General features: G+C 43.2%; 1 long non-coding RNA gene across 1 annotated transcript in view; it reads right to left on the minus strand.

Annotated features, from left to right (window-relative positions):
* Positions 1-1,305: 1,305 nt before the first annotated feature.
* The window catches only part of LOC111094616, a 34,325-nt gene continuing 9,717 nt past the window's right edge, over positions 1,306-25,913 (minus strand). The window contains exons 2-3 of the long non-coding RNA XR_005385539.1: positions 1,748-1,904; positions 1,306-1,491 (exon numbers count right to left, since the gene is read on the minus strand). This is a non-coding gene — a long non-coding RNA (uncharacterized LOC111094616). The remainder of the gene's footprint in view (positions 1,492-1,747; positions 1,905-25,913) is intronic.

Genomic DNA, 25,913 nt, shown 5'->3' on the forward strand with positions numbered 1-25,913 from the left:
AGTGAATGAACCTCGAGGTGATTTCCAGCTTGCGAACACTGTTCCTGTTTCTTTTTTAAAAAGTAGAAGATTTGGCAACATTGGGCCTATATTCTCACGGGGCCGCTACTGCATGGGGCTCAGTAGCAGCTCCCCCATTTATGAGGTAGTTAATGTAGTTTAATTAGGGATCATTAGCCTAATGCAATGCCTGGCACATATTAGGTACCGGAATAAGCGAGCATGTTGGATGTTGATCATGTTTCTCTGTTCATTAGCAGTTTTTCTAAACAAAAACAAAAGAAGTGAAAAGACTCTAACAAATCTAGCTGTGTCATGACAGCTCTAGGAAGGCTCTGGCTGAGGAAAATCTAGGGTAAAAACAGCCTCCTTAGCCAAAGGACTCCTTCAAATGCATTTCTCTGGCCCCATTCTTGGATATCATTGTGCATCACCAAAGATCAAAAGTGGATAGAAGTGGGAAGCAAGGAGAAAGTGCAGATGCCTCTTCATAGTACATACATGGGATGAAGCCTCTTACACCTTCCCCTGGGTGCATCTCAGCAGGACCTGTTCAGAATCTAAAGCCAAAATTCTCTTCAATGGAGGCAAAGTCACAATAGATAGGAAACCACTGACTTACCCAACACAGCATGGGGTTAAAGCATAAAACAAATTCTTGCAGGAGTTTCCAGCCCACGAGTTTTCCATTGGCTGCAGTTTGGGGGAGTCACTGTCCACCCCACCCAACCTCCCTCACAGCCTGAGCTGAGTGAGCTCTCTTGAGCCAGCCTCTTTTGTCATGAGGGCTGGGGACATGAGGGCTTTGCTGCTGAGCCTCAGTCTACTCGCCTTGCCTCCAAGCTGAAATTTTTCTCTCAAGCTGCATCCTGTCTGGCTGGCTTGGATAGAACCCCCATTTTTGGACACCCCTGGACTGGGTTTTTTTCCAGCTCAGGCAGTATGCTCCTTATTGTGCTCTTGTTATATCTCTGGGCCAAGTTTTCTCTTAAGTAATAACCCCCAAATACTTCCCAACCCTTCCCTCCTGTTAGCCCTTCATTCTTTCTCTATTCCACCTTTACCAGCCACTCACACTCGCAGAAATATTCCACTCCTTGCTAGAAGGAGACAGACACTTTTCAGACTGTGTATATTAATAGGGCCTTGATGTCTCCCCCAGACCCAACTAAACAGCCAGACCCATGATTTCTTTCTTCTTTATTTTATTTTATTTTATAAATAAAATAAGATTTTATTTATTTATTTGACAGAGAGGGAGAAAGAGAGAGCACAAGCAGGGGGAGCTGCAGAGGAGGGAGAAGGAGGAGCTGGCTCTGTGTTGAGCAGGGAATCCAATGCAGAGCTCCATCCCTGGACCCTGAGATCATGACCTGAGCCGAAGGCAGACACCCAACAGACTGAGCCACCCCGGTGTCCCAGACCCATGATCTCTGTGGAGATTCTTCTGGTGCCTTTCTTTCATCAAATTCATCTGTGGGGAAAGAGGGGCTAAAATAAAGTTGAAAACCCTCAGTGGACTTCAGTTATCCATATTGTTCCTCTTCCCCAAATCATGAGGAGTTGGGGTGGTGCATGTTCAATCATTAGCAACCCTCTGGTCCAGTGAGAGCCCCTGGCTTCCACAGTCCCTTCCCTCATAATTAATTCCCTCCCCCACCTCCCACTGATCTTTGCCACACCTGATCTCATTCACACCCACAGGAACAAGAGCCAGTACACTGGGTTTTCAGCCCAGTGATTTTACCATCTCCACACATCTGGGTTCTGTTTGGGGCTGGTTAGCGAGTCCATTGGTTGTTGGCTGGAAGAGTTTTGTTTTCATTCACAACTTTTCAGGAAACTCTGTGGAGAGTTCAACTTCATTTAGAGCCTTCTCTGGGGGTCTCTTCTGACCACTTCCTCTGACAGGAAAGAGGAAATACGACGTAGTGAGTGTCTGAGAAAACAAAGTGGTTGACTGGCCAAAGTGTAAGGGACTCACATTCAGGGATGGCCAGGATTCCCTTCAACCTCCCCAAGGCAGCAGAAGCAGAGAGCCTGCACCCCCACAAGGTGGAGGGGCAGCTCATTCTGACATTCCATGGCTCCTATAGAATTGTGTGCAAATATATCAGGGCACTTGACGGCATGAGCACTGAGTGTTATACTATATGTTGGCAAATCGAACTTCAATAAAAAAATATACAAAAGAAAATATATATATATATACATCAGGGAACAGATCAAACTGGAAACACTTTCTGCCCAGCCTTTGCCTTCCCTCAGACAATCCCATTTCTCACAGCAGGTTGATGTCCCTCTCACTTTCCTGAGCACGTCCTTGCCTCTGTGGTCTTGACTCTTCAGAAATTAAAAGGCCTTCTAATGCTTTTGGCTCTGTTCTCTCTGCAGACACATGGGTATACACACAGCACAAATTTCAGAAACACATATGCACACATGCATGCCCACACACACAGAGCAAAGATTTACTGCTCTGGAAATGTTGCCTCTTTTACAGATTTATTCTTTGAAAAGTGAGAGATTCCTCCCATGGGATCGACCTGGAGGGGAGTTGGTAGGGGGAGAGTAAGAGGCCTGTATATTCAGGCAGCCCACCCAGGCTCCAGGCATCTGGCTAAGGGTGGTGGGGTTGGTTAGGGAAAGAGGGAGGAGCAAACATAAATCACAAAGATTGGTGGGTTGGAAATGCCACTTGTCCTTCGAGAGAGGTAAGGCTTTAGAGCCATTGCAAAGATTCAGATGCCTCAGGGCTTTATACATCTGGTCCATCTGGATAAGTGCCGAGGTAGGAAAACTCACATTTCCAGAAGTAGAGGCTGCAGAGCACTGAATTTCAAGGTGGCAACAACAATTTAGTTAGTTAGCTGGGGACCTTGTACAAACTACACGTGCCCATCTCTGAGATTCTAAGAGACATATCAGAACCTCTGGAGTCAGCTGGCATAGCTTTGCATTCCATTAAGTTATCAGAGCCTTCCTGATACAGATGTTCACTCTACAGTCTGGCGGTTCCACCAATACATGAAGGATGGGAGCCGGCTCTGCAACACGTGATGTCAGGTTGGCAGGGAACTCCAGCTGCCTGGGCAGGCAGACAAAGGAAGGGAAGCCCAAAGATCTCTGTAGACACCTGGGACAATATTTTGGAATTCCCTGCAGAGCTCTAAGTCCTCTTGCTACTTATAACTGTAGCCTCTAAACCTATCAAAAAGGCAAATGCGATCAAGCATAGCATCTCTCAGAGGATAGTGTGGGGCCAAAGACCCCCCCCCCCCCATGGAAGAAGGCCATGTGCAGTGCCTTGGGATCATTGTGTAAGAGGGAAGGTGATATGCTGGAACTCATGCAGAGGACAGCAGTGAGCACGCTGCAGGTTCTGGAGGGCCAGAGCCAAAGGAAAAGAAGTTCATCAACAAGGAAAGCAGAAAGCTGAGAGGAGCAGCATGACAACCTTCAGAGCTCTGAAGGGCCGTGCCAGGAAAAGAATAGGCTGCTCTGTGTAGCTGTAAGAGAGACAGTGAAAGCAAAGAAAGGCGCCGCAAGAAGCATCGCACAAATATCACCTTTCAGTCCTTCCCCAAACCCTAGGAGGTGAGTGGTATCATACTCATTTTCCAGGCAGGCAAATTGAAATTTAAAAGGCTAAATAAGGGATGCCTGGGTGGCTCAGCGGTTGAGCGTCTGTCTTTGGCTCAGAGCGTGATCCTGGAGTCCCGGAATCGAGTCCCACATCGGGCTCCCTGCATGAAGCCTGCCTCTCTCTGCCTGTGTCTCTGCCTCTCTCTCTGTGTCTCTCATGAATAAATAAATAAAATCTTTAAAAAATAAAATAAAAGGCTAAATAATTTACCTGAGGTGGCCAGTTTCCCAAGAATGAGAATTAGATTCCAGCCTACATCTATGTGATCCCCAGCCCTGTTCTTTCCATTACTCCATAAAGGAAAAATTGCCCTGGGAGGAAAAATTAGAGGAAGAAGACAGTGAGTCAATAAAAGAAAAAATTAGAGGAAGAAGACAGTGAGTCAATAAAAGAAAAAAGATCCTACTAGCACCTCACCCCAAGTCCCCACTGCAAACCTTAGCCACTGACTGGCTGACTGACACAGAGGTACAACAGGCCTGACCCCATACCCCTGGCCAGGATGAACTGTAGAGCCTCCCGGGGAGGGGGGGGTGGCGACCAGACAACAGCTAGTGGCCAGCAGGGATCCCATTATTATGTAGCACCTCCCTCCCCCATCCACTCTCCCAAATGCTTTCACCCAATTGCTGCAGAATCCCCATCTCAGGCTCTGCTCCTAGAGAAGTTCTGAGCTGTCTTATAACACTGTCTCCTTAAATTCCACAATTTGAGGCACCCAGAGGGTGTGGGTTTGCAATAAAGAATGAAAAGGATAAGAGCTGGGGCACCTGGATGGCTCCAGGTTGATTAAGGGTTCAACTCCTGATTTCAGCTCAAGTCATGATCACAGGGTCATGGGTTCAAGCCTTGCATCAGGCTCTGCACAGAGCCTGATGTAGTCTGCTTAAGATTCTCTCTTTCCCTCCCTCTCTCTGGCCCTCCTCCCTTTTCTCTCCCTCTCCAAAAAAAAAAATATATATATATATGGATGACAAGGGGGAAGGATGAAAAGGGGAAACTCGGGCTCTGTGCCGTTGTTGCCCTACGAGATTCAATCTCAAACACTTCCTTGTGAACAGGGTTACAAAATGAGCCCACCACCTGGGTCTCACACTCGTGGCCTGGGGCAACATGGTTATAACTCAAGCTTATTTTCAGATAGAGTTCCTATTTAGCATTTAGAGAAAGTTCTAACCCCAAGGTCAAAGCAAGAGGAAAATAAAGGGAAGAAACAAAATTAAGTAACAGCATTCCTCATGAATATAAATACCAGAAACAGTTCCTCCTTCCATTTCTTCTCTCCCATGTGCATCGACAGAATTTGCTACTGAGCCAAACTCTATGGTTGTAGGTGTCCGCTGTCTGAATGTGGAATGGAGACCATGTGAGCACACTTCTCCAACCCCCTTCTGAGAAGGACTTCCTGCCTCAGCCTTCAACTGTTGGCCTGGGGGGATGACACCAGTTGCAAAGGGCCACCTCACCCAGGGTCATGCTCTTGTCCATGTGGTCCACATCCAGTGACTGAGCCACACAGGACTATAAAGGCCTGCCACTTCAACCCAGTTTGGGACAGCTCTGCATTCCCCACCCCCTGTGTTCGTGCCCACATGGAATCCCCTTTCGAGTGTGGGCTGGAGCTGGTAACCTGCTCCTAACAAAGGGAGTATGGCAGTGGTACCTGGGTGGCTCAGCTGGTTAAGTGTCCTGCCTTTGGCTCGGGTCAAGGTTCTGGGATCCTGGGATCAGGCCCTGAGTTAGGCTCAATGGGGAGTCTGGTTCTCCTCTCCCTCTGACACCCCTCTCTGCTTGTGCTTTTACTGGCACTGATTCTCTTTCTTCTTCTCTCTCTCTTTCTCTCTCTCTTTCTCTCTCTCTCTCTCTTTCTCTCTCTCTCTCTCTCTTTCTCTCTCTCTCTACTTCTTTCTCCTTCAAGTGAATAAATAAAAAATATCTTTTAAAAAAGAGAATATGGCAGGATGACACTTTTGTGACAAACTTATAAAAGGCTGTGACTCCCATTTTGCTAGCTCACTTGCTCACTCTCTCTCTCTCTGTCTCTTGGTAGAACTCTCTTTCCCTTTGACCTGCTCACTTCATTGTGAGATGCTCTGTGGATAGATCCATATGGCAAGAAACAAAGCAGGGCATCTACCAATAGCTTGTGATGAACTAAGGCTTTTACCTCACAGCTCATGAGGAACCAGATCCTGCCAACAACAACATGAGTGGCCTTGAAGGCAGATGTTGTCCAGCTGAGCTGGCAGATGAGACCACAGCCCTAGCTGAGACCTTGTTTGCAGCCATGTCAGAGTCCCTGAGGCAGTGGACCCAGCTAAGCCATGTCCAGATTCCTGGCCCACAGAGACTGTGAGATAAGTTTTGGGTTAATGTTACTTAGCAATAAGTAATGAGTACGACCTTGGGAAGACATTTTAACTCCAGAGCTTCCCAAAGGGCCAGCTGAGGCTGTTGTTGGACCTTCATTATTGTAAGACCTTCCTTCTAACCATCTTCCTCTAACCTTTCCCCTCCCTTCCGTGGTCAATGATGCCAACAGTATTCCTCAAAAAGGAGCCAGTAAGCTAACATCCACATCTGACTCTCTTTCCTAGAGACACCAAAGTGTGACAGGGCTTATCCAATAAGCATCCTCCAAATGGAATGGAATGGAATAACTGCAGCCTCCAAATGTAATTCTGACTTACTCATATTTAGTAATATCTCTAAAGAATATATAATTCAATTCAACTCAACACATATTTATCAAGTACAAAAGAGAACAAGACAGACAGATGTGGTTAGTGCCTTGCGGGCTAATCACCTGCTGGGGAAGACTGTCTTTAAAGAAGTAATTAATGGCCTATAAGCACAAGCCTACAGATTTCTGAAGGAGGAGGATCAAAAGTTAGCATCTCCTCTTTCCTACTCTCCCTTTATTTCCCCTTCCTACAAAAGAGAGCTGGAAAGGGCACCAATCTACTTAGCCCCAGAGGCTCTTCTCATTGGGTGCACACCTGGGATGCTCACATGCTCCCAGGACGAGGCTGGGACTTCTACCACTGACCCAATGTTGAGAGAGAACTGAATCCTGACAACAACTTTGTTTGCTATACATCTATGAGGACCCTCCAGAATGTTAAAGACTACCCTGGGAGTGAGAAGTGTCCAATGTGACCTGTATCCAATGGATCTTCTGGGCACCAGGGGCCAGCCAACCAAAGTTTAGCATGTCCTTGTCCAGAAGGGACACAAAAGAGAAAAGAATGTTGAATAATGTTTTAACCAAAGTACCAAAACATGATCCCTACCATGATCTTAATCAAAATCGTTACCTTTTAAGGAACTGTGTTTTGTTCATTATCTTCTTCATAGCATTTAACATTACATGAATTATAACACACATTTTTTTCAGTTTTTTTATTGTTTGTATCCCCTTAGAATGTAAGGTTCTTGAAGGCAAGGATTTTGTGCATCCACTGCAATGCTTCCAATGGCTAGAATAATCCTAGCCCATAAGCAGATGTTCAATGGATATTATTCAACTAATGAGTGAGTGAATGAATAAAGTAAATGAATGAGTGAATTAATGTAGTCCCAATCTTCACATCCTCAGATCTTGCTCCACTTTAACAGTATAGAAGCTCTAGAGGAGAGGTGTGGGGAAGGTAGTACTTTTATGACCTCCATTTTACAGCTGAGGAAACTAATAAACAAAATGAAGAAGCTCCTCCAAAGTCATATGACCAGAAATCCACTAAGTCACAATTTTAGCTCCAATCCTTTTTCATTCCCCTCCACTACAGAGATTGCAACTTACAGAGACACACAAAGAGTATAATTCATTCACCTTAATAAATGCTTATTGAACACCCAAGATGTGCGCAAACTGTAGGCTCTTCAAGAACAGGAGCCACGTCTGCCTTTACTCACCATTGATTTCCTCACCTGGAATCATGCCTGGAATAAAGTCAGTGCTCAGTAAATATGTTGGATGAAGAAAAGACCAACTTGCTAGGTACTTGGACTTATAAAATGGCCATAGTCATTTTCCTCACAATGCTTAGAATATAGTGGGACCACAATCCCATGAAAAATACACCAAAAAGGATAATCATATCTATTTCAAAATAAATCAAGAAACGTCATTGAGCATAAGCTTTCTGCAAGGTGCTCATGTAAACACTTTTCATGGATTAATTTATTTACTCCTTTCAACAACTCTTTGAAGTTGGTACTACTATTGTCCTTATTTTACAGATGAACATATGGCAGCCCAGAGAAATTAAGTAACTTGCTGAAGACCACAAGGCTAGTGAATGGCAGAGCCAGAATGTGAATTCAGTGTGACTCCAGAGCTTATACTCCAAACACTGGACACTGTACTGTCTCTATATGATAAATGAAGACCATAAGGGACATGAGTACCTTGCATGCTGAAAATCCCTACTGGCATTGACAGCTTTAACTGGGAGAGGAGTGGAATGATACTTGTGTGAGTCAGCTGGGGCCACTGTAGCAAAATACCACAGACTAGGGAGCTTACAGAACAGAAATGTATTTCCTCACAGTGCTGGAGACTGGAAATCCAAGATCAAGGTCTCAGCAAGTCTGGTTTCTCCTGAGGCCTCTCTCCTTGGCTACAGATGGCTGCCTTCTGACTATGTCTTCTCATGGCCTTTTCTCATAGCCTTTGCACATGGCTCACACACCCATCGTGTCCCTTCCTCTTCTTATAAGGACACCCATAAAATTGGATTAGGGTCCCACCCTTATGATCTCATTAACCTTAGTTACCTCTTTTAAAGTCCTGTCTCCAAATATAGCCACATTGGGAGCTAGGGCTTCAACATATGACTTTGGCAGGTTGTGGGGGATGGATCAACGATTCAGTCCATAACACCCTGTTTGAAATATAACAGCATCGAAGACACTCTAAATACAGGCTTCACCTGTCCCAGGTGAGAGCTGCCATAGGCCCTTGTGAGCCCATGATCAGCCACAGGCTAGGAGCAGGGCCATGTCTCTGTCCTGATGTGATCTATCCATCTCTCCCCTTCTGCCAAGAACTTCCAAACCCAGGCGGGTGGCAGGGGAGATTGGCTACCTAAATCATGTGTCTTCTTGACCCATCTATAGCCTCACAAATAGAGACCATGTCTGCCCAGAGCCTTGAGTTTGTGAAGAATTATTAACATTCAAATGGGGCCGGACAAGGGGCATCTTAGCCCTCAAGCTGCAGAGGTGGTTGCTCAGAGCTTCCCACAGTGTCTTGTCCCACGCTCAGTTCATCAGTAGAGATTTGATTTCATGTTGACACTAAACTGATTCTCAAGGAGCCTGAGAGAGTTCTCTGGAGGGAGAGCTTCTTAAGCTGATTTTGCACAGAAGTCAGGATGTGGTTGTCCATCTCTGGGTACAGGTATGGAGGGGGAGCCATTCAAGGAAATGGGCATTGAGAGGTTTTCCACCCTGCCCTCCTGCCCACCAGTGGGATGGCTCCTAAATAATTCCAAAGTGATGCATAGCTGCTAGGATTTCTCAAAACTTCCAGAAAAGAAGAGGGAAGAAGAATACACTAACTGGATTTAGGTTACCCAGTCTACCCCTCAACCAGCAATCACATCAATGTGGAAGAACAGCACATCCACCTCATGAGCTACCCTCAGGAAAAGAGGAGCCACCACAAGGGCAAGCAGCCATTTACCTATAATGGGTAGTGGGTGAAGGAGGTGATCAGGTGGGGAGATGGGAAGAGCCTAGCTGTGCTGCATGAAATTCACGCAGAAGGGTGTTCACACACACTCCCATCCCCCTGTGAAACAACTTTAACTAATTCTGACTGTAGGAGAACAAAGGGACAATGTGGATTAAAACTAACACTTCTGAAGAGCCAGCAAGGAGCCGGCCCTGCATATAGAGCACAGTGCCCTGTGCCTTGCATATGATATCACAGCACTGGCAATTCATCCAGTGCACTAGGGTCACAACCATGCTTCTCACAGTGTCTTTGCCTCCATAATCTCCAAAAGCAAACCCAATCTAAAAGTGAGGTATTGAAAGAAAAGAGATCTTTAATGAGCGTGGAGAATGAATGGCAAAGCATCTTTTTTTTAACTGCATTGAAAAGAAGTCACATTATTAGAATGATGCATAACTGAAGGTTAATTTTTAGGAGGTATCTTCAATGTGCTGTGCCAGTTTTGGAGTCTGCATGGCAGTGGAAATTTCATGAGAAAGGGGGCTCTGGCTAAAACAATTCCTTCAAATAATAGTACTGGTAAAAAGGACTAAGGCTGTTATCCCCCTCCAAAGCTAGGCATATAGATTGCTTTGCCATCAGCCAACTGTGCAAAAGCTCAAGCTTTCCAGTGAAATGAACACTATCTTCCTCATCTTTTCCCTGATGGGTAGAACTCACACAGGGTCAGCATATTTCCTAAGGCCACTCAGCCATTACTCAAGTCACCTGACTGACTCTCAACTCTGTTCTTTAGTCTCAGCTGCAGATGGTCACTCAGAAAAATAGAGCATAGTGTTTATAGGTCTTTCCCCACCCCGGAGAGAATGTCCCGATGTGGCCAGCCAGAGGATGGTACCCATGGGGAGGTGCCTCTTGCACATTCCTGCACTCCATCACCACAGTACCTCCACCGCATGTGGAGAACTTCATTCAACACATGCATACACACGCACACATACAACTCACACAGTACACACACACACCATAGTCAGAGAAATGGAGAATGGAGCCAGGAAGATAGTTCACTGGGGGACTCTTGGTTCTGGTCAACACCATGTCCTAGGGTTTTCTGATCTCTCTCCTCAAAAATCATAGCCCTAGAAAGTGGAACCACAGTTACACTGATACACACGTGCACACACACACACACACACACACACACCCTCCCCAGGCTTTTATCCATCAGTCCACCTTTGAAACACCCCTACTGAAGTCAGAACTGGCTCTCTCAATGGCCCAGCTCCACTACACTCCACATATAAATCACACATGGATTAAGATCTTGGAAGTAAATGCTGCTAGCTCCCACCTCATCAATCACTTGGATCCAACCCTTGGATCCACTTAGATCCAGCCCTGAGTGGGGAAGAGACAGCATGTGCCCCAGTGGCTCAGCATAGAACTTGAGGTCAGACAGAGCTGGATTTCCACTCACTTCTCCCACTCTCAAGAGATGTCCACCACCATAACATGAGAGACTCCTAACTCTGGAAAACAAACTAGGCGTGGTGGAAGAGGAGGTGGAAGGGGAGGTGGGCGGGGGGTGGGGGTGACTGGGTGATGGGCACTGAGGGGGGCACTTGATGGGATGAGCACTGGGTGTTATTCTATATGTTGGCAAATTGAACACCAATAAAAAATAAATTTACAAAAAAAGAGAGAGAGAGAGAGATGTCCACCACACTATCACCTCCAGGAACATTCATTCACAGACACTACAATGTGAATGCTGCTCCCAGAGTGGTGGCATGCCATATCCCTAGCCACTAACTAGCAGTGAACTAGTAGTGTTACTTGAGCAAGTGCTCAACTATCCTGATCCTCAGTTTCCCTTTATTTATAAAGTGACTATTTTGATGTCTAGGTCTCCAATTTGTTCTAAGGATTCAACAAGATGGTATTATGTCATGTGCTTAGCACAGAGTCTGATACATTGAAAGCAGTCAATAATTAGTAACAATCATTTTCTTTAAGGTCACATAACCCAGGATTGTGCCCACATAAGGACTCTCAGAAGTACTTCTTTTCAGGACTTCATGCAGAGAAGTCTATGAGCCAAATGTCTCCCATCTCTACCTATGAGCCTTTATTGATTTGCTGGCCAATCTCCAATCCAGGTATTTTTACTGCCTAAGTTCTTCATGGAAAGGAGGGGAGTTGAGAACAAAGCCACTCTGCGACAGCTGATGTTTTGGTTAGAATGGTAAGAAGCATTGAAGAAAGAAGAAGAAGAAGAAGAAGAAGAAGAAGAAGAAGAAGAAGAAGAAGAAGAAGAAGAAGAAGAAGAAGAAGAAGAAGAAGAAGAAAGGAGGAGGAGCAGGAGGAGGAGAAGGAGAAGGAAAAGGAGAAGAAGCAAAGAGCCCATTCCTCCACACCATGCATGCCTCACCCATCCCCCTGGCCCCTAGCATCCACTAGATGCCACTTCATCCTTAGAATATGTGGGAGGGCCATGAGACTTTCACTCATAATTTCCAGACAAGGGATTTGGGTAGAGAATTAACAAAGACTTAGATACAAAGAAAAATATTTTGTCTGCAATATGTTGCACAGTCTGTTGTACACTTTGTACAGTGGCCCTTGTCGACTAGGATTCTAGAAGAGAGTTACGCTTTATTGCTGAAGGCAGACGTCTTCATGCATACCTGAGTACCCATCAATGAACTGGCTTCTCTCCTACTCACTCATGCTACTATCTATGGATCCTTAAGAAAATCATCGCTCAAATCATTATCTGTGTTCCTCAGTTAGGATGAAGAATCCATGAGGTAAATAGCACAGACATCATTATTCCCAACTTATACATGAAAAGGCTAAGTTTAGAGAGTCATAAAACCCATGGTGACAGGACAGGTGAGCGGCAAAGTCAGAATTCAATCTACAAACTCCAAACTGAAAGCTCCCACGTCCAACAGGTGGGACTAAGAAGTATCTAAATCTGGTCCCTGTAATTCTCAGTCACACAAGCAGGATCTCAGAGACTTCCAAGGAGGAAGGAACTTAAAGTTCATCTACTGGAAATTTCTCATCTGACAGATGAGAAAACTCCTTTTACTAGGTACTGCTCTCACATCCCCCCTCCCTAATGAGGCTGTTTCCACATCTGTTCATCATCCATATTAATATAACTGCTCATTGGGTGCAGTGGATTCTGCTAAATACAAAAGATGCAATGATAACAGATGGATTCAAAGTCCTGTGTTTTTAATGACACGCTTCTGTCCAGGGCCCTGACTGGTCACAAACTAGCAGTGTGACCTGAGGAAATCCACTTCAAGTTTCCCCATTTGTATAATAAGGAGACTGAATTAGAGAATTTGACTTCCATTAAGATCCCTTCCAACTCTAGCATCCCTTACCTGTGAAAGTGTTTTGAGAGGTCTTCTACTCCAGCCACCCACATCCCATAGGGGTATGTTTAAACTCCTCTTTTCTAAGACCAGGTTTAGTCTCAACTCATTCTTCTGTGTGTCTGCCATTCCGTAGATGGCTTTGGTGAAGGCACTTATGTAAATTCTGATTAAAGTCCAAGCAAAGTTAACTCCCAACAGACAGACCAGCCTTTAAGACATTAAAAAAAAACAAGGGTTTCCCATTCTCCAGACTGAGCCCTGAAGTCCCCTAGCTTTGTGCCAAAGGGACTGATATCTACACTTACATCAGCACAGCCCTCTTCCTTAGACATCTGAGATTTACTGCTCTAACCTGAGGCAGCCACCTGCTTCTGAGCCTCTCCATGCACTGGAATGAAAGCACCTCAGTCTTACAAGGCCAAAGTCTTTCTGATGGTTGCAATTCGTCTACAAGAGAAAGAACACCAGATGCCCAAAGGGGGTACAAAAGACAAGAATAGGAAGTCAAGGTTTTGAGTCAAATATACACAGGATGATCTAAGGAGATCAACAGCAGGGATCACGTTGGATAAGACAAAATGTAATACATATTAGAAATGCAGAGCTATTCTCGTAACTAAGATTTTTTCTTATAATTTTTATTTGAGGAAGTAAAAAAATACAAAAGGTAAAAAAAAGAAAAACTACATAACACTCATTGTTTCTCTACTCAAATAAAAATTAACATTTTGTTACATGACTCCCTAAATGGTAAAAAAAGAAAAAGAGTAAAAGATGAAATGCCATTTGTAGGCCAGCCTCTGGCCCTTCCCTTGACCAAGAGTCCCGTATACATTCAGACAGATGCATATACACATTCACACCCATCATGCACACATGAGCAGGAAAAAAATTAGTCACAAGACATCCTCATGAAGGGTCTAATCATTCCATCTGTCTTACTACTCAGTTTTTGTACATATATTTAGACAGAGTTACTGAAAGGAGTTTGAAATGCAAGGGCAATCTATGATAGCTAATCACAATCTCTGAGCTTTTAATTACCTGTGATGCTTCACAGGGATTTTTGCACTTGGGATGCCTTTTGCTTGTTCTAAAGTATAGTGGTTTCCATTATCCCAATGTTTATACTTTCAAATATAAATTTATACTTACAGATTCATGATATAATATGCATTTTTATTCCATTAATGAAAAGGCACCTTTAATCAGAGGTCCACTCACAAATGCCTGCACTATTTCTCCTAGCAGCTCTTTGGATCCCTGAATGTACCACTCAAGTCCAAATGGGCAAGGCTCCACTATGCCTACTTAAAAATACTTAATACTTGTCTAGCAGAAAAAAGTTATAGTAGGAGAGGTTTACAGGGCATCTGGCTTTATTTAATCAGAGAAATCATGTATATAATCTTGTCTTTTGACATTTCCTTAAAACAAGAAAAAAATTGTCAGTCCCATTTTATTGAAGGGGCCACTAAAACATTGGGGGTCCAATGTCACTATTTTCATAAGTAGAGGAGGGTCAGAGAGGCACCAGGTCCAAGACTTTAAGGAATATTGTCTGTTCCTGAACTTTATCACCAGCCAGCCTCATTTCAAAGGCAAACAATCACACAGATTAGTGGAACACTGTCCCTTAGAGGCTATCCAAGAACTACCTCCAGACCTCTGAGAACATCTTCCGCCTCAAGTTTTACAGCTGAGTCATAAAGGACAGAGAAAATACTCAGTGCTGGGGAGGGTGGTGGAAAGTCAACTTTCAGGTTTGGGGCACTTGACTTCACAGGTCATATGAGGGCAGTGCCAGGAAGCTGGAGCATGAGCATGAGAGTTACCCCCTCTGTCTCATCAGTGACCTGTGGGAATGGGAAGGTCAGGGAGTGCTCCAAAGACCCACCTGCACTCAACCAAAGTGATTCCGCTACTATCAGAGCTCTCAGAAAAGAGTTCTCTTTAAGATCTTTTAAATTAAATCATGTGCCAAATCCATCAATAGCAACTGCCTGAAGTACTGTGTTGAAAGAGAGAGGCCACTCTCGGGCTCTGCAAGAAAGAATTCTGTGATCTGTTAGCAGTGTCTGCCACTGGCACAGAAAGGAAAACCACTTGTGTACAAATCCTGTATGGAAAGTAACAATCAAAATAAAAATGTTATATTCCTATGAGATGCCAGACAGTTTTCTTAGGATATTTCCCTTCAGAATTCCATTTGCATGCTCTCTTAAAGTTTTTTGAAAATTTATATGTACCTTCATACTTTTTAGTTGACATTTCAGACTTATTACCATAAGTTGAAAGAGTCAAAAGAATGTTATTTATGGGTGCTGTAAATACCAATATTTCAAAATACATTCTCACATTACCCTCAAGTGTATGCAATGGAATTTAAGTAACATAATTTGATAACCAAGAGTATACATTTTTTAAGATTTTTAGAATTTATTTATTCATGAGAGACACAGAGAGAAAGGCAGAGACATAGGCAGAGGGAGAAGCAGGCTCCCTGTGGGGAACCTGATGCAGGACTCAATCCCAGGACCCCGGGATCACAACCTGAGCCAAATGCAGATGCTCAATCAGTGAACCAACCAGGTGCCCCCAATTATACATTTTTTAAATACATAAGCAATTTTTTATGTCAGAAAATGTACATCACTTCTCCTTGATTTTAGTTTCTTTCCACTTCTCCAGAAGACTTTGTCCTAATGTAACATTTTATTTGCTTAAGTCTTCTATTGATCACCTTGTCATAATTTTTTTTTTATTTTTATTTATTTATGATAGTCACAGAGAGAGAGAGAGAGAGAGAGAGAGAGAGGCAGAGACACAGGCAGAGGGAGAAGCAGGCTCCATGCACCGGGAGCCTGACGTGGGATTCGATCCCGGGTCTCCAGGATCTCGCCCTGGGCCAAAGGCAGGCGCCAAACCGCTGCGCCACCCAGGGATCCCCTCACCTTGTCATAATTTTATGTACTAAAATATGTATGTTGTTTAAATTATTTTTAAATTTTTGGTAACTATAAGGCTTTAAGTATATACAAAAATTCTCCAGATTTAGTCATTGTTATAATTATTAATAATAGTTGATTAAAATAACATGAATATATTAGCATTTTTGCTATATAATTTTTAAACATAAATGTGATTTTTTTAAATTGTTTCTTAATGAGAAATAGTAGGATTAGGTTTTTCTTCAATTAGTTCTTCTATTTTTGGATTAAAAAGTATTTATTGCTAACTAGTCTTGGGACAATAGTTTAGGATCTGTTAGGGAGCTCATGAAAGACTTACAGACGGCAAAAGAGATTATTTGATATTCTTTCAATGAAAAGTTGGGTGTTGTCTACAAGGACCACAGACCTCTCACCCCCAGGAAGGTTATCTGATTCTGTAGAGGTCTATGGCTTTGGTTGTGTTTGATAGTTTATTTTATAATTTTGCAAATTGAAACGAATAAAAATGATTCCTGTCCATAGAAATGTAAACCAATTTTGTCCAAGAGAGATACATACTTCTGCTCTTTAGAAAACATAATGCCACATGCAGAAGAATGAAACTAGACCACTCTCTTGCACCATACACAAAGATAAACTCAAAATGGATGAAAGATCTAAATGTGAGACAAGATTCCATCAAAATCCTAGAGAAGAACACAGGCAACACCCTTTTTGAACTCGGCCACAGTAACTTCTTGCAAGATACATCCACGAAGGCAAAAGAAACAAAAGCAAAAATGAACTATTGGGACTTCATCAAGATAAGAAGCTTTTGCACAGCAAAGGATACAGTCAACAAAACTAAAAGACAACCTACAGAATGGGAGAAGATATTTGCAAATGACATATCAGATAAAGGGCTAGTTTCCAAGATCTATAAAGAACTTATTAAACTCAACACCAAAGAAACAAACAATCCAATCATGAAATGGGCAAAAGACATGAACAGAAATCTCACAGAGGAAGACATAGACATGGCCAACACGCACATGAGAAAATGCTCTGCATTACTTGCCATCAGGGAAATACAAATCAAAACCACAATGAGATACCACCTCACCAGTGAGAATGGGGAAAATTAACAAGGCAGGAAACCACAAATGTTGGAGAGGATGCGGAGAAAAGGGAACCCTCTTACACTGTTGGTGGGAATGTGAACTGGTGCAGCCACTCTGGAAAACTGTGTGGAGGTTCCTCAAAGAGTTAAAAATAGACCTGCCCTACGACCCAGCAATTGCACTGTTGGGGATTTACCCCACAGATACAGATGCAATGAAACGCCGGGACACCTGCACCCCGATGTTTCTAGCAGCAATGTTCACAATAGCCAAACTGTGGAAGGAGCCCCGGTGTCCAACGAAAGATGAATGGATAAAGAAGATGTGGTTTATGTATACAATGGAATATTACTCAGCTATTAGAAATGACAAATACCCACCATTTGCTTCAACGTGGATGGAACTGGAGGGTATTATGCTGAGTGAAGTAAGTCAGTCGGAGAAGGACAAACATTATATGTTCTCATTCATGTGGGGAATATAAATAATAGTGAAAGGGAATATAAGGGAAGGGAGAAGAAAGGTGTGGGAAATATCAGAAAGGGAGACAGAACATCAGAGACTCCTAACTCTGGGAAACGAACTAGGGGTGGTAGAAGGGGAGGAAGGCGGGGGGTGGGAGTGAATGGGTGACGGGCACTGGGGGTTATTCTGTATGTTGGTAAATTGAACACCAATAAAAAATAAATTAAAAAAAAAAAAGAAAACATAATGCCTGGCTGGCTCAGTTGGTAGAGCATGCAATTGTTGACCTCGGGGTTGTGGGTTCAAGCCCCAAGTTGAGTGTAGAGATTACTTTAAAACAAAATCTTTTTTAAAAAAATATTTTTGGGACGCCTGGGTGGCTCAGAGGTTTAGCACCTGCCTTCGGCCCAGAATGTGATCCTGGAGACCCGGGATCGAGTCCCACATCGGGCTCCCTGCATGGAGCTTGCTTCTCCCTCTGCCTGTGTCCCTGCCTCTCTCTCTTTCTGTGTCTCTCATGAATAAATAAAATCTTTTTAAAAAATAAATGAAGGGATCCCTGGGTGGCGCAGTGGTTTGGCGCCTGCCTTTGGCCCAGGGCGCGATCCTGGAGACCCGGGATCGAATCCCACGTCGGGCTCCCGGTACATGGAGCCTGCTTCTCCCTCTGCCTGTGTCTCTGCCTCTCTGTGTGTGTGTGTGTGACTATCATAAATAAATAAATAAATAAATAAATAAATAAATAAATAAATAAATAAATGTTAAAAAAGAAAACATAATTCCAAACATTAGCTTTCATAGATAACAACCAGTTCAGTATCTATTAACAAATTCATTTCAGCAGTTTTAGTTGTCTACATATGTGTGTGCACATAGGTTTTTTTTCTTTTTGAAAATTATCCTGTAATAATCAGTTATATCTCTATTTTCTGTTTTTATAGACTAAAGCACTAGGAAGCTTTGCTCACACATACATGATGATGGGAAGGGAAGGAGTTTTGTTACAGCACTGTCCCTCTATTCTTTGACATTCTGTTACATGATAAAACTCATACAACAGTCTATAATCAAAACTTATCTTAATTATCTTAGAGCTAAAACCTCAATGTAGTCTTCCTTCACTTTGGGGAACATGACTGGAAACCATCTGACCCATACAAGTTTTTACTACCCAGCCACTAGAGTCATTTGCTTTCTCAGAAACATTACTTTGAAATCTTTGGACCCCTGAACGGTTTTATACCCCAGGACAATGTTCCATGGCAAGACTCCGAATAGCTGAGAGGTATTCATTTCTTCTGCAAAGTGTGAGCAATGTTATTGTAAATAGGGAGGAAAGTGAGAAGCACTATAGATTTATTTTAAGGGAGAAAATTTTTAGGAAAGAATATGTTTATGAATAGAGGATGTGGCTATTGATACCCTTAAAAGTTCTCTAAAAAGTCTTTGTGAACCTGCTAGAACACAGGTTCAGTGCGATCACTCCTTTTAGTCACATGAGAGAAAAGCCATCCCATGCAGAAGCAGTTGAAATCAATAAATCCAGATGAAGAGTTCTCAAGACTTTAGCTGTGCTTCCCAATTCCCAGTCTTCAACTCCTTTCCCATCTACCTCTGGCATCCACCCTGCTGGACACCAAGTTTCTTCCAGCAACTGCCGTATAAGCTTTGGCTGCTTTGCTCCTGGGATATGCACTGACTCTGTCTTTGATTCACTGATTCCCTGAACTCACTCTAAATTTTTTTGTTTGCATTTCTGTACAACCTCCCATTATACCAGAGAGTGTTTACAAAATGCTTGTTAAGCTTTACCCCCATGGAAGCTTTTAGGGATAAAAGCCTGTGGGAATAGAGTTTGGAGCCCAGAACACTCCGCAAAGAGCAGAAATTTGTTAAGTCTCATGCTTTAGTTTAAATTTTCATTTGAACTTTGTATTCTGTTTTGCAACTTAACATATTAATTTTCTAAGATACTTAAAATCATTTGCCACTGAACAAAATTGATGCTGGAAGAAGATATGTCAGGATCATCTTGTGACTGCCTGGCATTACACCAGAAGTTCTGTTTAAGAAGTACACCATTAAGGACCATCCAGGTGGCTCAGTGGTTGAGAGTCTGCCTTTGGCTCAGGTCTTTTTTTATATATAAATTTATTTTTTATTGGTGTTCAATTTGCCAACATATAGAATAACACCCAGTGCTCATCCCGTCAAGTTTGGCTCAGGTCTTGATCCCCAGGTCCTTGGATCGAGTCCCACATCAAGCTCCACGCAGGGAGCCTGCTTCTCCCTCTGCCTATGTCTCTGCTTCTCTCTGTGTGTCTCTCATGAATAAATAAATAAAATCTAAAAAAAAAGTATATCATTAAGCTGTTCTAAACCATGACATAACCCTTAATCTGGTCAGCCTCAGCAGACAGGCCTTAAGAGAATGAAGCACAAAGTAGGTGAGTTTTGAAGCTGGGAAAAAGGTGGATATGAAGGTTGGGAACATACACTCGTCCCATTCCAAGTGGACATTGTAGTGGAGTCCTGGAAGGTTGTGAGAGAAAACAGCCTGCAGCAATGAGTGGTCAGGGAAAGAAGGCACTAGGAAGGCATAGGAAGAGGGAAAAGAAGGATGCAGTTGAGGTATACAAAGGATTAGATTATTTACAACTTTCTCCAGTCATCCTCTAAATCAACAAAACTGGAGGTTGTAGTAAATAGCATGTAATGCAGGGAAGAGGCAGAGCTAATGCTTTTATTCAGACTTCTAAGCAGCAAGACCCAAAATCTAGCCTCCTTCTGCAGCTTCACTGAGAGCCCTCTGAGTCAGCAACGCTCACACAAGAATATCCCTTTAGGAGGTAGGAAGAGAAACACTGAATCTTCCTCACCAAAAAGGACAATGTCAACCTCTCCTTTTTATCCCAGGCAGAGCCAGAACCATATGTTCACTGTTTTCATGGCTTCAGAGGGAGGACTTTTTAAAAGCCTATTATTTTCATACCTCGTTTGCATAATGAGCAAGAAATAACACATAGCCCAGAGGACAATGGGCATTTTCCTTAGGCCTTTGGGATGACATAATCTGCTACATCTTTGAAGCCCCAGCAGAGGGGCAGACACGCTCCCACAGACTCATATTCAGCAACAACCAAGACCTTAGCTTGCTTTGTTGAAAATCATTTTGTTTCCCATCAGCCTCCTAATCATGAAGTATCTAAATGATAATTTACTGTGACAAGATGGGTTGATCACCTTTCAGAAGTTCACTAATTATTGACTCAAGGGCTATGTCAGGATAACAAGTGGAACCACATATACACAGGCTTTACCGCTGCCCTCAAGGAGTCTGCTTCCTAATGTACACAAGATAGTCAACAGCCAAGTTCATTAAATATGTACTTAGTGTACACAAGATCTATCCATCAATACTTATTTACTATTCATCTACTTTGGATCAAACACCATGCTGGATAGTATGAAAGACCCAAAGAAGCAAAGGATTTGGGCTCTGCCTTGAGAAAATATTCACCAACTGGTTGTGTAAATGGGACCGTTACTACTTCATTAAATTAACATTTGCTATGTAGAGCCCAGGGTGCCAGATGGTGAGCTGCGTTCAGCCACAGACTACAAGAGAAATTGAAATATAAAAATGTATTATTCACAGGTCCGGGAGAAAGTACACAGCATGCTTTGAGGGGCCACCCAGGGAGATCAAGACAAGGTACAGGCAGAGAGAGGGAGAGGACCTGGGGCATATGCCTTTATTAGGCTTCCCGGGTATAGTGTTTTGGGGTTTCCAGGCTAAGCTCAGATTGGTCAATTCAAACCCAAAAGAGTGGAGTTTTGGTAAGCCCCATAGAAGTCTTATCTGAGGGGCATACAAGGGGAAGGTCCTAGGAGGTGGGAGAGACTGTCAATTGCAAGGGCTGTTGGCAGTTATGTCAGGAACTTACATTTGCTTGTGGTGCTATGGCTGCTATCTAGGGTGTGCCTTGGATGAGAAGGCTGGTGTCAGTTTCAGGTCCCTGCAAGCCACTTGGCCAAACAGAATGGATGTCAAGACAGCAATACCATGGAGTAGCTTAGCTAACCTCTTACTGGGGACACACCCACATGAGACCATCATCGGGCAGACGATAGAGTCAAAATGTTCCACAGGTAGAACAGGTGTTCAGAAAAACGAAGAGTTTTTGAGGTCTGTAACAATCCCAGAGGTTTTATGGGAAAAAGAGATATTTAGCCAAGCGAGAAGGGTAAATTGTATATGGATAGATCTGAGAGCAGACAAGACATCCCTTCCAAAGACAGCAGTCTGGGTCGAGGTACTAAGGAAACAACAGCCATGATAGGAATAGGGGCGGAGAGGGAATATCAAAACAAGACATGACTGGCTTAGACCGTTCGTATCAGGGAGTAGTGGGAAACATTGCCAGATTAAGGAACATCAGGTGGAGAAGTTTGGCTTGACAAGATAATCAAAAAGAGGTTATGTTAGTTCTTGAATAAGGAAAGGACATAGAAAAGCAAAGTTTTGGAAAGGTTACCGTGAAAAATGTGCAATAATCTAACTAGATATGAGCTTTACATATCTTGAAGCCTAATCTGGGGAATACACTGGAGGACACAGTCCCTTAACTCAATTTGCAATGTATGCCATGGTGCTCCATGCATGGTGGTTAGCATTCATTCAGTATTGCACTCAGCAGTCATGGGGCACCTATTATGTTCTAGTCACCATGGGTGGCGCTGTAAGTATAAATGTAATTAATGAAACACTGTTCTTTCCCTTGAGTCTACAAACTTCCCACCTTGGCTCTGTTAGATGAGATTATTGGCCACAATTCTTTATTTCCCGGGGGAAAAGCATGCATCCACATCTTTGCCTCAATCTCAAAGGAGTAGGGTTTTTTTCTAGCCCTGCTAACTTTGGCCCTGGCCGTATGACTTTCTGAACCAGTGGTAAGCATGACACAAGCAGCTTGAAGTGTTCTTGAGTGATTGGACAAGGCTTCTTGAGCTTCAGTCATTACCAGAAGAGCTTCCCCCAGAGAGCTCTTGCCCCTTCAGCCTGGACCTCAGAATGATACAAAGCACATATAAAGCAGAGCTGGCCAGTCAGTCCACAAACCAGAAGCCTACAAGAGAGCCACTTCACCTGACCAGTAAACAAGCAGTAAATGCCTATTGTTAAATGCCAGTAAGATTTTTGTGTTTGTAGGAATATAGGAATAGAACACTGATACCCTTGCCCTCAAGGCCCTCCCTAATCAAGCCCCAGGCTACATTTCCAACCTACCTCCCTTGTCTCTACACATATCTTAGAGTCAACTACTCATATATGCCCTCCACCAATCCTGATTTCCCAACTTATGCCTTTGTTTGATTTGAATCTCACTACATTCTCCCTTTTGTCCATCAAAACCCTGTCCATCCTCTTAAGTGCCATCTTGTGTACCATCTTCCTCTTTAGAGTTTTTTCTGGGGTGCCTGGGTGGCTCAGTTGGTTGAGCATCTGCCTTCAACACAGGTCATTATCTGAGGGTCCTGGGATAGAGCCCCACATCGGGCTCCCTGCTCAGTGGGGAGTCTGCTTCTCCCTCTCCCTCTGCCACATCCTCTGCCTGTGCTCTCTCACTCTGACTCTGTCAAATAAATAAATAAATCTTTCCAAAAAATAAAGCTTTTCCTAATCCTGACAGTATAGATATGGACCACCTTGGGTTTGCCCCTCACTATCTCATCCTGAGCCTTACTTGCTTGCCTTCATTCCAGGCCAGAGTGATCCTAGTGACAGCTTGTGTTGTTCCTACCATCATAAAGCCCAAGCCACTACTGCTGCCACCACAGACTAAGAGGCACTCAGGGTATGTTCATACCATGGAAGGCTAGGTAACAACCTATAATTGTGAGGGAGTTGTGTCCATGAAGGAGATTTTGACTAATGACAGAAAGGTGAGAGGCAAAAGCCAGCCAATAAATTGCTCCCTCTTCCTTCTCTATGACAGGTAGATAACTGTTCTTTGCATTCTCTCTGGAGTTGGTCCACAAGACTGAACATCTATCCGGTTTCCTGCAAAGCTATAATCAGCTTGGCCATACACCATCTTGCATTCACTCTCCCTTCTCGACTTACTCCCTTCTTCTGCCTCACTGTTGCTTTCTTGGGATTGTACCCTCAATAAAGTGTTACTATTTAAGATTTTGTCTGGGACACTTTCTTCATGGGAATTCAGCCTGAAATAACAAATGACCTTCTTCCTTTGCCCCCAAATGGTATTTTTAAGACCTCTCATTTATGGTACTTAGGGCATTCTGTTTTGTGTTAAAGCTATTTTTGATAGACCTGCCCACACCAACTGCTATGTACTTTATATGTAGTAGGCACTCAGTAAATAATTAAGTGGAATTGAATATATCTTGTTGGATTCAAGTCAATAAGTAAAACATTCCAATGATCAAAACATATTTGTCCCACTATGAAATAAATTACCTCCAAAACTCTGCTCCAAGTTCTACTTTTCCCATAAATATTGACACAAAACAGCTTTCTGTTCTATTGTACTCACTACAAATAGAAATATGAATATTTTCATCAACTCCATGGTGGCTAATTATGGATCCAGGAGGGTAGATAACATTTCTAAAGACTTAAAGGAATGGCAGAGTTACCACTCCCTTGCCACCATCACGACAACTTACTCCTTCTACCTATCTGTGAAGAAGACTTCTAGGCCTTTTCAAACACATCATGTTCCCATAAATCACAATGGCATTAACTGAATCTGCTTAGACTCATAATCTATTCCTACAATGATAACACAGGAAAAATATTGCAAAACTCAATGCATTATTGATGTACTCTGTCACAAACGCCCATTCAATAATTACTTTTTTTCTTGTTAAAAAAATGAGTAAGTTTATGTTGTAAGAATGAAAATGTTTCTTAAAAACTATTAAAATAAATTTGAGGATTTTCTGAATCAAATGCATTGAATGTGAATGCCTATAATGTAATGCTGAGAATATTTACCCAAAGATACTGGTAAGCACCATGACCCTAAATAAGTAGTGATTCACTGTAGCTGTTTTTATCCACTTTCCATAACCCCCTTCCCATGTCTCTGCCAAGCCCTGCTGGGACCCACCCTTAGCAGAAGATCTCTTCTTACAGCCAGAGTCTTAGAACATGACAAAGTCAGTAATGACAAAGTCAGGGTCTCAAAATGGGATAAACACAAGGAAAGCTTTCAAAATGCTCCCCATCACTGTGCAGGAAAGAGTGTGGATAGAACCACAGCAATAGGACGGCTAATGAACAACAGCTCAACTCCCTTGAACTCCCACTTTGGGGCCTCACAACCCCAACCAAGGGAGGACATGATCTCTATGTAGAAAGTACTAAACACTCATTGTGGCCACAAATCAATCCTAAACAGCTCAGCCCACCAAAATGCAAATGCTCTGAGGACTCAGATCTTCCATCCAGATATCATCATCAGCCAAGTTGTCTTCTTATGGCTTCCTTTGCCCTCTGAGTATGGTTCATTCTAACGTGTTTTCTGGAACAGCTATTCTGCAAAGAGGAGAGTGTGTGATACAATGCCCTGGGATCTGAGAAAGCCAGGGACAGGGGCAGGGGAGAAGGCAGGCTTTGAGAAGAGGAGGTTTCAGTTACATGAAAAAACTAAGTATTTTCTTCTTAATGGAAAAACAGGACTTTTAAAAGTTTCATTGGCCAGTTTTTGAAACTTACCCCTTCTACAATTTACAACTAGAAATGTTTTATTTCTAGACTCAAAAAAGGGAGAGTAAAAGTCAATTTCTTGCCTTCTGCTCTACTGTCTCTCAAACCACAGCTGTGAAGGTGACATTGATAGCCGGACCCTATGAACAAAGATGGACACGACGAGGAGGAGCCTGGAAGCTTTGTTCTATCAAGAACAATTCAAGGGATTCAAGGACGGTTGTAGATTGAGTTGTGTTCCCCAAAAAAGACACATAGAAGCCCCAACCTCCAGTACGTCACACTGGAAGCTTATCTGGAGATAGAGTCTTTGACATAAAATTACGTAGGTGATGCTGAAGCTACACTGGAGTAGGATGAGTCCTTAATCCAATATGACTATGTCCTTTTAGGACAAAGAAACAGACACAGAGTGTGCAAAGACACAGATGCAGTGAGAGCACCATATGCAAATGGCAGCAGAGACTGGTGATACAGCTACAAGCCAGGGAACTCCAAGGCTGGTATGCCATCACCCAAAAGCGAGGACAGAAGCAAGAACAGACTCTCCCCCAGAGCCCCCAGATGGTACCAATGCTGCCATTGCCTAGGGTTCAGACTTCTAGATTCCAGAACTACATAAGAAGAGATCTCTGTTGTTTTAAGCCACCCAGTTTACAGTGCTTTGTCACAGCAATGCTAGGAAACCAACACAGGGGCTTGCCATAGGACAGTTGTCTCCCCATGTGAGGAGGGCTGCTACAGCAAACAGGGCACACACTGCCCCTGTGTGGGGCCAGCAAGGAGAAACAGGACCACTGGCTGCAAGAAACATAAAAGGAAACATTTCACAATTAGAGCTGTCCTTCTAACTGACAGTGAACCACCCAGAAGTCCATGGGAAGCTTTGCTGTATTTTGACTGTTCCTACAAAATCTGAATGTCTTTTTATA

Source organism: Canis lupus, chromosome 38, assembly GCF_011100685.1.
Source record: "Canis lupus familiaris isolate Mischka breed German Shepherd chromosome 38, alternate assembly UU_Cfam_GSD_1.0, whole genome shotgun sequence".
Taxonomy (NCBI): Eukaryota; Metazoa; Chordata; class Mammalia; order Carnivora; family Canidae; genus Canis; species Canis lupus.